Source organism: Akebia trifoliata, chromosome 13 (genome assembly GCF_017979445.1).
Source record: "Akebia trifoliata isolate Shusen 1 chromosome 13, ASM1797944v1, whole genome shotgun sequence".
NCBI lineage: Eukaryota > Viridiplantae > Streptophyta > Magnoliopsida > Ranunculales > Lardizabalaceae > Akebia > Akebia trifoliata.
Window position 1 is genome coordinate 9946060 of NC_141387.1, and position 15562 is coordinate 9961621.

The following is a 15562-nucleotide window of genomic DNA, read 5'->3' on the forward strand; positions in this document are numbered from 1 at the left end:
CCACCTTAGAAACTAAGATTTTTAAGATAGGTAGAACCATGTAAGGACACTCATAAGGATGAGATGCTAGCTAAGATTGATAAGCGAGACATACCCTAAAATAGATTTAACACAAATTTAGTAGGGAGACTCATAAGTCCCAACCCCATGAGGTAACACCAATCAAACAGACCCTTTTAAACCTGGGTTATATTACACTATAACATCACATTATGGGGCAAGCTGAAAATTATGACTTTACCAAATAATATGGGAGAAGCATCAACTACATCTCAGCAAAAATACATGTATATGTTACACTACCAAGGAAGAAATGAAAAAAAAAATATTATGAAAATAAGGAAACTAAAACATTAATAACCTTAAGTCAAGCTTTCTGAACTGAAAACTCCACGATAAATTCTTTGATTTCATAGTTGGCAGCTCTATCAAGTGCAGTCCTTCCATCTGCATCTTTAAAATTATAACTAGCACCAACCCTTAATAGCTCTTCAATTTTCGGTTTCTTGCCTTCAGAGACGGCCATCAACAATAAAATGTCTACAGGGTGTATGTTTTGGCTTAAAAGAGCATCCATCTTGTCATAAGAACCATCAACTACAAGCATCCCATGTAGTTGAAGTACTGCAAAATATTAAGATTATACTTGTCATGGGAAAATTTTTACATGGAACTAGAAATCTTTTACTCGGAATACAAGCAAGAATTGTATAGCAAACATTGTTTAAAGTCTTTTACTTTGATGACACCAAATCCTAGTACTAACAGATTCTCACTTGAAGATCAGAAAACTCTCTCCACACCCAACTTTAACATAATTACATATTCTCCCTTGGAGTGGAACCTACAAATATAAATATATTTTTAAAATACAAATACCACTTCTTCATTTCGAGAAAAAAAATTCAATTTTTTTCCTCCTTCAAATCGAATGGCTCACGATCCTTAATCTTTACCATTCAAAGGGAGAATATGTAAGGATGTTTTTAGAGTGTAGAAAGAGTTCCTGGACTGTAGGGGAAAATGGGTAGGCAATACATTAAAGGAAAAGAAATATTAAACTTATTCTCATTCATTAGTCCATATGTAAAAAAAAACTTGAGCATTAGATAATGAAAAAGGCTTCATGAAAGGACATAGTAAATGATATGTTACCAATTGTTTAAGTACAAAAAAGCCATAGAATATCTGTAATCATATTAATATAGAGAAAGAAATCACTTACACTATCAACCACAATAACCGCTATAATCCACTTCTAGCCAGGGCATCAACAATACTTAATAAATTTTCAGCAGAATCTGACACCATGAAATAAGCAGATTTTCAGTGTCTACACCTATTGACTCTACAAGTGATGGATCCATTGCATTCTCCACATCAAGATAAGCACAATATCCTAGAAAATAGAAATAGAACTCTTCAATTTTTCTGATTTTTTTATTACCTCCACATAACAATAATACATAAGCTACACATTTATCAAACCAAAAGAATGCATTCAATAAATCAGCTCGTTCAAGTGTATGTGGTATTAGATACCTCTTCAGCATCATCATTTTCATACATGTTGTATCTAAAGGACCGACTCAAGCTATTTGCTTCACAAGGCTTAGAGTTATCCAAAGACTGTAAAGGAAACACTACTGCATGCCAGTTAGAAACCATAAAAGGAGCAAATTCTTGATGGATCTGATAAAAAATAAAGAGTTATTCTTCAGCTCACCACAATGTTAGCTTTAGCATTCTTTTTCTTCCCGTTGAATGGATGAATTCCTGTTTTCACGTAAAATTTCACCTCTTTCAATGACTTAAATTGATGGTCTTCAATTGGACTTCCAATCACATTTGTAGACAGTTTAATGTCACCTTTCTTCTCATCTCCTTTAGAAAGCTATGATAGATTCGAAGAAGCATCTTTATGACCTCATTATCACTCACTACTTTGCTTTGCAAACCTTTTCTAGTGCATCTTCTTTTCTTTATCTGAAATTGCAAATATTCATAAATAAATTAAAACAGAGAAGTTAATATTACATAGGACTAATGCAAAACATACATATGAAAACAGACATAATCGGCCCCAAACACCCACACATTATATCATGAAATCGGTCCCAAATAATAGCCTTTGGGGCTATTGTACCCCAAACAGTTTCCAAGGTTCAATTTTGTAATAAAAACAACAACCCAAAACAAGGACATCTAGAACTGGAATCATCATATTTTACCAGTTTTGATTCTTTTCAATTCTTATTTTCTAAACATGATGCTTTAGAAAAAGAATCAGGATCATGTAAGATGTCCAATCCCTATAGAATAGGAATGGTGTGTCTATGCGTCATGTTTTTGTTGGAGTTTAAAACACGGTCCTGAACAAACCGTTTTCTACATGGCACACAACTGAATGTGTTTAGTCTCCAATTGAAATAGGTGCCACGTAGACACTGTATGTTGTTGTAAGAACATAACACAATTTTGAATCGCAACTCTCAGAAAAAAACTAAAGTGAACCAAACTACTACAACTGCCTTTGAATGAGGCATAATTGTACCTTTTGAATGAATCATTAGCGCTTGGAACCCATTGGGTTGGGTGCAATTGACAACTGCCTTGTGCCCAGGAAATGTTGTAAAAAATTTGGGCTTTCTGCAAACAAAAAAAGGGGAAAAAATTCTTCATTACCGCAAAAGAGATTCTAAACCGTACAAAGCAAGATGAAAGGAAGCTTTGAACAATACTTGTTGCTCACATTCACATAAGATGTAGAGGCAGATGTAATTCACAAAAGTAATGATTTTCTGACTTCCACATGTGGCATACTCAAAATACTCTCCTGATGTGGCATGTGCTAGCACATGCCACGTCAGGAGAGTATTTTTTAGTATGCCACGTGGGGGAGTCATATTATCATGACAATTCAAAATGTCCGATGTACTATATAAGAAATTAAGTTTCATTCAAAATACTCGAAATAATAATAATAATAATAATAATAATAATAATAATAATAATAAACAAACAGACAAAAACAAGTAGATAGAAATGTAAAACCTGGGCAGTGGCAAGCATGTTCCCCTTTGGATAAGAATCTAAGCTAATATGAAGGTGGCAGATAATCAGGCATTTGTGTGTGCACGCATGCGTGACGTGATATTGATTTGAAAGCAAAAAAGTACTCTCCCCTTAGGGCATCATGAAAATTTTGACTTTCTTATATGCCTTCACGAGTCACTTTGTCTTTGAAGATCCTAGATTGCCTTTCCACTGGCTTCAAATGGCAGGGAATGACCTTCTCTCTATAAAATGCTACCTCTAGAATACGACTCACTGCCTACCAAATGTATCAATTTAAATTGCCACTTTGAACAAATCATAAGTTGACTAATAAATTTTCAATTATAATTTATTTACAACAGGTATCTCCTTTAAGTGTATGCCTAACTTCTCTAAGAGAGCATATATTAGCACACCAACTTTTACTTATAACACACCAAGTAAAAGTTTATTGGTGTGTTAAAGTAAAAGTTGGTGTACCAATAGAATCTCACTTTAGGGTAAGAGATGATAATATGAAAGGAGTCAACATAACAATAGAACTCTGGAGAGATGTTTTGGAGTCCAAAGGTTTTAGAATAAATAGAATCAAAGACAAAGTATATTGAGTGAAGCTTTATAGACTAAACTTCTATTTACTAAAAGGGGAGACAGATGGACCCTTTACACTTAAGAATGACAATATAAGAACTTCATTCTACGGGCAAACGAAGCATAAACCTTTTTTACTGAATTATATGTGGTAATTAAAAGAAAAATTATCTTAAATTTTCAGATTTCAGCCCGAGACATTCATAGAACAGTACCAGTCATGAACCGATGATTCAATACAGCTTCTGCAATTGGCTGTTTACGGAAGTCAGGATTCAGCATTGCCTGGTCCAAGAGCACAATTAACGTTAAAGAACTAAACAATAATAAACTGTTTCAGCATTGTAGGGCATTGAACTGTATGGTCAAGTAGATGGGTAGTTGAGTTGTCCTATAAATAGTAAACGAGTTGTAGCATGGGAGAAATATTAATAATTATAAATTGCAGGTTATGGGCTCACCTGGAGTAACTCCCAGCCAGCATCAGCACCGAGATCCAGAAACCTGACAGCACTTCTAATTTCTTAGTTGCTCATAACTTCTCCAAAAAACATACCCAGTATCACACCTTCATATGTACAAATCAATGTTTTATGTCTAAACATCAAGCACTATATAGTGCAATATATCTTATTATCTTAGTAATCGAGTGTTGACAATTATCTTTTAAGATATAGTGCAATATGTCTTATGGACGGTCATATCGATCTTGTAAAAAAATGGAGAAAAAATTATTAACAATTCTCTTTTATTTGAATAAAAATAACTACAAAATGACTTTGCCAAAGCATTGTTTCTAGCACAAACTCCTCAAAATCTTATTAGGTATCATGTACATATATACAATATAAAAAAATTTAAACACCAACTATTACTATGTAAATTAAAATCTGCAAGATAAATATCAAAGTATAGGATACCAATATATAAGAACAAATGCAACCTATCAACATAAATAACTCCACAAACTATCATAGTATCAAACTTAAAAATCACTCCAAAATTGTAGAAAAAAATTATAATACAAAATTAAGATAACAAACAAATAAAACTCTAGATTTTCATTTCAATACAAAAAAATATATATATATCAGCACTCACTCCCTCAGAAGCAAACTACCCAGGTTTGTGGGATGTCATGTTAATAAAGGAAGTATCCATTCAAAGAGTAAACATCACTGATAAACGTTGTTGATGTCAAGAAATACTGATCCTGAATGCATTAGTACATATAAGACTTCATATTTCAAACGAATTGGTGAAATATTAGTTCTAGAGCACCCCTCCAAAGTGCAATGGAGGTCGCTAACATAGGCCATGGACCTTCTTGATCATCCATTGACATTGTCCATGTAAGTATGTTTTAAACCTTCCTTCAATACTTTTTTTATACATCAGAACTTTCTTCACCTTTCTTATAGGTTTCCGATACAAGACTAAAAACTAAAGCACCTACAACCTTAAGCTACCCCCACTCCCCACAAGTGTAGGATAAAAAATGAGAGCTGCTATTTGCACCCCAAAATGAGAGATGATTTGGGATCCATGGAAACAAGAAAACAAAACTCTAAGAATCACATAATCCTGACTGTTGAAACACAAAATCTAATGGTAAGGATATATCTTAGAGCACAAAATTCAAAGAACTCTAAATATCAAAAAGATACTTTTTTATTATGGATAAATGTAGAATTCTGTGCCCTTCCATTTTCGAAGTCTTTCATTAGTAAATTCTTTTATTGTATTTTAAACTTGAATGATTGAGGTATCATTTGGGCCATTGTGACAATATATACAGGATCCAAATTTTTGAGTTTAGTGGCAATCCGTTTTCTAAGTCTCTAATTTGGCATAATTTTATTTAATAATGTTTTTTAACTAATCTAAAACGTGAATCATACAAAACTGAGATCTGAAATAAGAAAATCCTACAAAACCTAAATTTCAACTATTTTTCTACTAAAATTCAATGAAACTCAATCCGATTTATACGATACAAACCCTAGAAGACATGAATCAAATAGGAAAAAAGAGATTTCGAACATACCTTGAGGATTAGATGTGAAATTCAATTTTTCCAGACAAATCGTCATGAATCTGCCATACCCGATCTCAAATGATGTGAAATTCAAGCTTTCGATCCTCGATTAGCAGAGAATCCAAGAACATAGAGATTTCTATAAAGAAATTCGAAGGGAAGTTAGTGATGGAGGAGTGTTCGGATCAACTATAAAGAAATTCGACTTCGTTTGAAATGGAGATAGAGATTTCTTCGCGTGGCTGTGATTGAAATCCGTTCGATTTCGAGATGTGCAATCGAAAGAGATGCAACTTCGTCAACAATGGAGATAAAGAGTTCTTCGCAAAGTTTCCATCGAGAAGAATTGTGCTTCACCTTCAATGGAGAGGTCGATCGATTGAGTGAGAGAGAGAGAGATAAACAGTGAGAGAGTGAGGCAGAGAGTGAGAGGTCGATCGATCGACTATGAGAGAGAGGCAGAGAGAAAGAGAAACAGTGAGAGAGAGAGAGGCAGAGAGTGAGAGTGATTGTCGAAAAACGTGGACCAAAGGCCGCGGAGTTTTGGGTTTAAAATTTGACGGGCCAAGCCCAACAAATTTTTTTAGATAAATTGAGGATTTTCACGTAGTGTGAAGGCATTAATGATCAGTTGATCTTGTCGAACCCAGACATTGTAAGCTTGATTTGGTTCTGTAGAGTTGTTTGTAGTGAGTGTTTTTGGCGGGCAAGGTTTGGAGCCATCAATGTACCAAAGGAGATCATAACCGATGAAGAGAGTTTCAAACTGAAGCTTCCATGAGAGGTAGTTGGTAGAGGTGAGTTTGAGAGGAGTGGTTGGAATTTCGTTTGTAGTGGCCATAGTCATTGTTTGAGAAAGGAAAAAAAAAAGTAGAAAGAGAAAAAAAAAATAATGGGGAAGAGGAATGCACTGCTCTGATACCATAAAGTTCAATAGGAGAGTTGTTGAACTGAATTCTGATTTTCTCATTAAAGTTGAAGCAAATATATAATACATCATTTACAACAAGAATAACAAAAAAAATCTGAAAAGAAGGATGACTCAACAGAGTCCTATTCTAAAGGAAGACTCAATTGACTAGAAACAATAATTGAAACTACAAATGACACGTATGTTCTTTAAGAAGGACCAAGCCAAGGGTCAATGTCATCCTCAATTAAGTTGGAGGGAGGTGAGGAAGTGGGGGCAAATGGGTATCTCAAATTAAGGCATAAATACAAATTAAAAAAAATTAAGTGGCGCCCTCACAATGGATAGAGTTGGGTGGAATTTATATAGGAAAGTTTTTCATGAAATTTGAAGACAAGAACATATGGAACATTAATCCTAAGAAATTTTGGAAAGATTTTACGATCTATCATATCTTTCTTCGTTAAATAACCTCATTTTTTCTTCTTTGTTACATATATTGAACCAAAACTTAATATTTAATCAGCGATTTTAGAAATTTTCTTACAACTTATACGTCACATCTTTTGGCATTAATAACCCATTTTTATGTTTTTTTTTTCAACATACAATGAAGCAAATATGTGACATTCCATTAGTAATTGTAGGCAAAATGTACTAATCAAATCTTTCTACATTATTAACTCCATTTTATTATGTTTGTGATATACATTAAACCTTAGAACAATATTGAGATTCATGAGGCCCATTTAATGTATTTGACCTTCTTTATTCATCTCAATCTTCTAAGTAAAAGATTCGGTCGAGATGAATTGCAACTCAATTAAGGGAACGAACACTAGTATGGGTGGATCTTAGTCCAATCATCCGTGTCTTCTTATTATTGATCTGATTCTCCATGGTAAAAAAATGATAAATACGACTTTAGGAATTCTTGGTCAAACATTATTGATTAGAATTACATTAACAATGATAAACAATAATATTAATACTGATCAAATATATCTAATCAACTATTATGTTCAACAGGGCACGCTATAATCTTGTCGAATCGTCAAATATCCATCAACAGATCGTTTCATGACTTGGTCAAACATCAATTGGTTAACATTTCTTGGTCAAACATTTTGTTCAATAGGATACATACTTTTTTTTAGTAAATAGACATTGGATTAAAGTAATATTTGATTAATAAATATTATATACTTGATTTAAATAAGGTTGGCTATCACGTTTTATGCATCACATATATAATTTTCGGGAAAGTAGAAAATGATGGAATTTTGGGTAAAAAAATAAGGGATTTCTAAAATTGACAGAATTTTGGATAGAAATATCTAGAGATTTCTACAAAGCGTTCAACCGATGTTAAAAATGATGGATTGAAGATGATGTTGAATGAAGTAGAAATCTAGATATTTCTACAAAGGGTTCAACCAATATAAAAAATGATGGATTAAAGATGAGGTTGAATAAATTGAAAGAAATTTTCGAGTAGAGATTTAAGAGCTTGAAAATGACTGATTTTGAGTTAGAAGTAGAAGATGTGGCATTTAAATCATTTAACATTAATCTATAAGAGAAGACCGAGGTCAACAAGGCATGTCATTAGTTTGGAAACATGGGTAACAACTCATGAGTTGCATTATATAACTCGAGCAGCAACTTCATATAGTCTGACACTGCATATGTTCCCAAGAAAACAATGACTATTGGGATTTGATGTCTACATTGGTCAAAATGGAGTTTTAGTCACTCTCAAGTAAACTTAGTGCGCATCATGCCTTAATTTCTGATTTTAGTCCGATATGGGAGAATTGCTATTATAATCCAAATCAAATAAAATGTCAGCATTTTAAAATTGGATTATAGGTAAGAATCATATTCTAGAATCTAAACCAAATGCCCTCTCAATGTTGAGATTCTCAGTTTCGAGATTATCAATTTATTGTTCGAGGAGATTTTCTAATTATTCTTGACTATAATGTTATAGGGATACCACAAATACAATTAGTATTTAAGAGAACTTCCCGGTTATTTGCTCTCACATATACAATCCTTTAGCAAAAGGTTTGAATTACGTTATCTAAACTAAAAAGGGAGGAGCTATGGAATAAAAGGTATCTAATGCAATATTAGAAGATTCTATTCATATGTTGGTGTGATCATGCTTAATTAAGAACGTAATGCCTAGTGGATTTAATGTCAATCATCAACCTGATATACTGATCTTTTTCTAGTCATTGAATTTGAGTATTTCTCATCATAAATCCGGAATGTGTATAAAATAATTTGAACTTCAGGATCTTAAATAAATAAATAAATAAAAATGCTCAAAATTCAAAATCAACAATTAAAATAATTAATCGGGATTTTTAGGTCCTCCAAAGAGTCAGAAATATTGATGGGTCAGTAAGAACTTAAAAGTTAATCTAGGATTTCATAGAATCTAAGATGGGTTATTCACATGAACCCACATGAATGGAAGACATACCGAATTTACAAAACTACCATCTGTAGGTTTCGTGCGATTGATCATTTAGAATTCTATGATATCTTGGATTGACTTTCGTGTAAGCAACATTACTGGAAGCCTATGTTATTTTCATAAACAAAAGATATTTGATGCTCTGCTATGATCAAAAAGTCTTTTTCACAATTAATTGCAGGCCATAAAGCCCCGCCATTCACATCATTTCTAATTGGATCCACAAAGAAATTTAGATATTAGATTCTAGTAATAAAACATGAAGTCATAATTTTTTTTTTTAATCAAATTTAACAACGGGTAAGTTGAATTCTGATCTAATTCGTAATCTCCACTTGTGTTTCGTGTAGCTTCTTATGTGAGGGGCGCTCGCATCTAGCTTGAGCCGTGTTTATATCCCATGAGGATACACTAAATTCTCCCACCAAGCCTTAGGTCAATGCCCCAAAAGTCCTCCAATTTTTAAAATCCTGTCATCAAAATCATAATTATTTTAAAATTAAAAATAAATTCTTTACAAGACAATAAAAGCTAAATTAATTGATACAGTGAATCGATGTCCCAAAGTACTGAAAAAACCTATAGTTAAAGTTGTGCATGTATTTGTAATAATACCGCAAATTTGAGCTTAAAATCTTTCCTCCACATATAATTATTCAAAAAATAAAAAGGCCTATAGTTTTTCCTTCTTTTTTTTAATAACATTTTTTGCAATTAAAAAAATTACCAGAAATTTTGACCATTATAATTGGTAGAGTGCAAGTTGTTTCTTATTTGATTGGTCAATTAAAACAGGAAAAATAATAAAATAAAATTTCAAGCGACATCTTACGAGGAGTTTCCAAACAGATCCATACAAATGTACTGGACAAGTAATAGATATCAAACAAAATAGAGAAATATATAAGAAATATCTTACCTTTTGAAGATTGCAAGAGGTTTGGTTGTTCATTCTTCTTTAATCAAAAGAGAGCTATTGTGTGTGCGAGAGGGATAGAAAAAGATCAAACTCAAAAACCCTAGATGTAAGAGAATTGCCTATGTGAGAGAGGAGCGGAAAAAGCGAAGCGTTTTAGAAAACCCCATGCAAAGGGGTGTTCTTTTGGGAAATCTATAAAATTATTGAAATGCCAAGAACAACGATCAAGATTGAAATTGATAGGTACAAAAACATTTACAAAATAAGAGAGAGAGAGAGAGAGGACAAAACCATTGATCATAAGATATTACATGGTACAACAAGTGGATATGGGTTTATATAGAAAAAAAATTCATAAAGTTTAAAGACAACGAAGTTATGATATATTAATTCTAAAAGATTTGAAACAAAATTACAACTTGTCAAATCTTTTTCTACTTTATAATCCCCTTTATTTTGTTTGTAAAATACATTGAACCAAACAAGAAACATTAAATAAGTGATTTTTTTCAACCATTAAAATCTTCCTCTATTATATTAGTTTCCTTTTATTTTATTTGTAAGATTCACTAAAGACTAAACCAAATCTGCATAAATTTAATAATTAACAGAAGAAAGATTTTTATATCTTGTCAAATATTTCTCTATTATATTACTTTCCTTTTAGTTTATTTGTAATATACACTAAACCATAAACACGAAATTCAACAATTAATATAGGAAATTTATTTATAACTTGTTAAATCTTTCTCTATAATTAGTTTCCTTTTATATTGTTTGTAACATAAGTGTGAACCAAACAATCAAACTTTGATAATTGACTGAGAAATGATTTTACAACTCGCCAATTTTTGGTTGTTGTTGGTATTATTAGCCTCTTTTGTTTTGTTTGTAATATACATCAATTAAACAAACCATTGTCAATACGATTTTAAGAATCCTTGAGTACGCATTATTGACTAGAATTGATGTTTGATAAATTACAATGTTATACAATATTATTATTATATGGTCAAATATCAATTGACAAACACCACCTCTTGATCAAACATTTGTTCAATCAAACCGTATTTTTCTAATCAACCCACAATATATCCATAATATTTAATCAATGAAAAATGTAGATGCATGAACCATCGGGACTTCGTTTGAGTTAGAAGAAGATTTTGGCGGACAGTTCATGCATTACCGAAAAAGGAAGGTTGATGTGAATGCATTTTTCCACTTGCATTAGGAATGAGAGGGGGGAGAGCATCCGATCATTTACATTTCAATTTCCCTGCCAACTATTACAAGCTAAGGCACATAATCTAGTATACGAAAAAGAGGGAAGGCTCCGAAGGTTCGTCGCTGCAACTACCAAATAGAGATGTCAAAGAGAGCAACATGATGAAGAGTGAATGCCTCCTCCCCCATTGACAAAAAAAGAGCGATGCCATGAACATAAGGAACAAAAAGTAAGGCACACAATCACTCGAGAGTATAGCTTGAAAAGGACAGACATGGAACATGGAAAAAACGATGATCAAGGATATACGACATGAGGTTAGAGTATACCAAGTTTCAATGGTGGTAAGTGTTGCAAGGGTACCAGAGTTGATCTGGGGGATAAAGAAACAATGTTCACCTAGGAAGACCTCTTGGGAGTTGTTACCCTTCATTATGATGTCCAGGTAGTGACATTAACGGTTGGAAATGTAGATCTGAGGAGGATCCTAGTGGATGTTGAATGCATGGTCAACATCTTATTGGAAGTTGCAAAGAAAATAGGGGTGTTAGAGAGCCTTGAGCCAACACAAGAAATCATGTTCAGGTTCAATAGAGTGTCGACCATTTTGATTGGTGAAATAACACACATTTTTGATGATTTAGAGACCTTGTCACATTAAGAAAATGGGACTTCGAGACTTAGAAATAATCACATTGAGACACAAAGAAATCACTCGTCGAAATTCCTATAAATTGAAAAACTGATCAAAATACCCCTAACAGTCAACCCACACTTAGACATTTAGGGTATGTTTGATTGCACATGGAAAATAGGGTGGAAAATCAATTTCCATGGAAAATGATATTTTTCAAGTGTTTGATTGCACATGGAAATGGAATTCATTTTCCACCCCATTCAAAAAGTCCACTAAATCATGGATTTCACTTTCCCACCCATATGGGTGGGAAAATGAAATCCACCCATATTTTCCATCATCAATTCTTCCCTACCACCACCACCATCACCACCACCACCACCACCACCATTACTATTACACTAACCTCGTCGTTGTCGTCACCATCACCGTCGCCATCGGCTCCGTCTCCGATCACCTTCTATCTTTCTTCTTCTTTTTCTTCTCCATCCCTCACCTCATCCGCCACCACTACCACCACGTTCTCCCCCCATCTTCCTCACTTACCTCCGTCGCCACCGTCACCGCCGTCATCGTCGTCGTCGTCGTGGCCGCCACCGCCGTCGTCGTCGCCGTCATGGCCGCCACTGTCGCCGTCGTGGCCGCCACCGTCGCCGCCACATCCTCCCCCCTCCCTCTTCCTCGTCATCTTCTTCTTCCTCTCCCCCTCCTATCATCTTCTTCCTCATTCTCCTCTTTTTCTTTTTTCTTATATTTTTCCATGATTTTATCCATGTGAAATCAAACAATGGAATTTGATTTTCCAACCCTACCTATTTTCCACAACTAATTTTCCATGGATTTCAAATTCCATGGAAAGTGACTTTCCATGCAATCAAACATACCCTTAGTTTCACTAGAAAATGAAAATTTGGGACAAAACCAAGCTTTTCAATAACATGTGCACAAGTTGACAAAATCTAGAAACCCTGACACTTAGGATCACATGAAATGATAAATCTTTATATAAAATGAAAATTTTCACTTACGCGGAATAACACTCATGACCACATAAAATGACAATTTCCATTCACATGGAATGATACCTGTCGATCACAAAAAATGATGAAATTTAGACCACGATCAAAAAAGCAGAATTTCAATTGAAAACTTAATTTGAAAATTAAAATCAAACCACCAATCAAGACTTTAATCTTAACTAATTGAATCAACTAAATTTTAACCAATCAATCAACTTAAACAAACTAATTGATTTTAAAATCAACCAATCCTCTATAAATTCAACCAATCAATCTATGATCCAACTAACAAATTCTAAACGATCAAGTAATTGGACTGAAATTCTAAAAAATCTTAAATTAACCAATCCAAATCAATTTAAACTCGAACCTACCAATTAAGATCCATCAAACATTTAAACCAATCATAAAATGGTCCTAAGCCGCAAAGCGTAGGATCACACCCCCCTTATTTCTTGTAGACGTTTGAAAAAAAAAAAAAAAAAAAGATGGTCTCCAGGTCGGTCAAAAGGAGAAGAAAGTAAAATTAAGAAGAGAAAAAAAAATAGGAAACAAAAACATCATAAATGGAGGACCTTTCCTCACACTAAAAGGGACGGTTGAACTCTCTCCCTTCTACGACTTCCTCTTGTTCTCTTTATTTTCCTCTCTTTCTCACTCTATCAACCTCTCTATTGCAGCACCCTTACAGATCTCATCTCCCTCATCTTTCAGCCACGTTTTGTACCTCATCTTTCAGCCATTCCATTAACAATGCGAATAGAGAAAGAGATATCCAACATCCAAAGAAATGTGGAAGTCATCCCTACCCAACACCATTGGCAATCCCCTCTATCTCCATTAATAGCAGCCTTAAACAACACCCATTCCATACGTTCATAGCAACCCCATAGCACATCTTCCATACGTTCATAGCAGTCCCAAACAACACCCATTCCATATATTAATAGCAGCCCCATAACACCTCTTCTATACGTTCCTAACAGCCCCCCCACTCCCATATCAGGTTATCCTTTCTTACAATTCTCTCCTAGATCCATTTTTTTTAATAAAACCTCTGCCCATCTCTTTCTCTCGACTTCCCACTGTTGGAATCCAACTTATGTGTTAGGAGCTCGCATACGAATTTGAAGTTAATAAGGAAAGATTGAAACCTTTTGAATTACTGAAGGAATCACAGCAAGTGACGAATATTCATCCATCATCATTTAGTTCATACCCGTGTCATTTCAATATTCACACTAATCGATAAACCTCAGGTAAGTTGCTGGTACGTGATCATGTTCAATGTCAAGCTCAAACTTTAGCCTGAAAATTAAAAAATTTATATTTTGTTAGCCCCAATATTTTAATCCAGGATTAAATGATCATTCATGAGGGTGAATTTGAATCTGTAGGGCCAATCGCAACTTAAGGTTTGTGTGGTTATTTGATTGCTTCTATGTTGGTTCAGTTTTGTTTCACTTATTTTTATTTTTGTTTATGTTTCTTTTTATTTCTTTTTATCTTCTTTTTTTAATATTGACCAACTCACTAATTACTCATGCTTGTGAAAAAATTTAAACCAAATTGATAAATATTTATGCATGAGATAATATTTATCCAATTTGGTAATTATTCATGCGTAATGTTTACCCAACATGGTAATTAGTTGTAAGTGCAACGATACTTGCCCGATTTGGTAATTATTCATGCAATCTGATGTTGTTTAACCAATTTGAAAGTTATTTATGCATGTGAGAATTTCAACCAATTTGAAAATTATTTATGTGTATGGAATTTTAACCAATTTGGGAATAATTTGTACATGTGATGAATTTTTACCGATTTGAAAATTATTGATGTATGTTATGAATACCAATTTGGAAAATATTGATGCATGTTATGAATACCAATTTGGAAATTATGGATGTATGTTACAAGTTTTTTTTGTTATCAATTTGGTAATCATTGATATGTGTGACATTATTTTAACCAATTTGAAAATTATTCGTTTGTGGAATGTTTGACCAATTTGGAAATTATTTGTGCACGTGGCATATTAATTGAATTTTATTTTTATAAAAACTTTCCTCGTGAGCCTTAGGATATTGGATGATTTAGGCAGTTTCAAACTATTCCTTTTTTCCTTGCATGCGAAATTTGAAGAATTGTGTGATATTTGAGGTGATCATAGCCATAGGATTTATTTGGCCGACTTGATGTGAAATGATGATGATGTTCTGATTGGTCGACTCGCCATAAAAAATGACAATGATTGGACTTTAGCCATGACCTTAGTCTTTTTATTTTGACATTAGAAGTTTTTGGATCGTAGTAAAAACCAATCACCTCGATCAGGCAGGTTCAATGCCTAACACCTTTCGAAACCCGTAACCTAAGTCTTTGCCCATATCTCTTACCCGTGGATTGTTCCGAATCCATTTGAAGATATATTAATTCCTAGACCTAAAATAGGTGGCAACTCCCCATTCTTAGAAAATCCCTCAATTTATCATCAGATACTTTTTATTTAATTGTAAAAAAATATCAAAGTATTTTCACATGCTAAATCACAAAATTCCATTATAACTAATGATTAAGTAAACTCAACATTTTTTCAACCATGCATACCAGCCTTTTCATTGCACAAATAATGACAATTGCCTCATACGAACACTCTCATCCATGTGAAT

The 15562-nt window shown here is 33.5% G+C and overlaps 1 long non-coding RNA gene across 1 annotated transcript; it reads right to left on the reverse strand.

The window, feature by feature from the left end:
• Positions 1 to 467: 467 nt before the first annotated feature.
• LOC147387784 (uncharacterized) lies at positions 468 to 6293 on the reverse strand. Its single transcript, XR_015171499.1, has 8 exons — positions 5696 to 6293; positions 4110 to 4152; positions 2753 to 3933; positions 2555 to 2649; positions 1727 to 1986; positions 1543 to 1629; positions 1226 to 1399; positions 468 to 624 (listed from the first exon to the last, which is right to left on the reverse strand). It is a non-coding gene; the product is annotated as an uncharacterized LOC147387784 (long non-coding RNA).
• Between the last annotated feature and the right edge of the window lie 9269 nt (positions 6294 to 15562).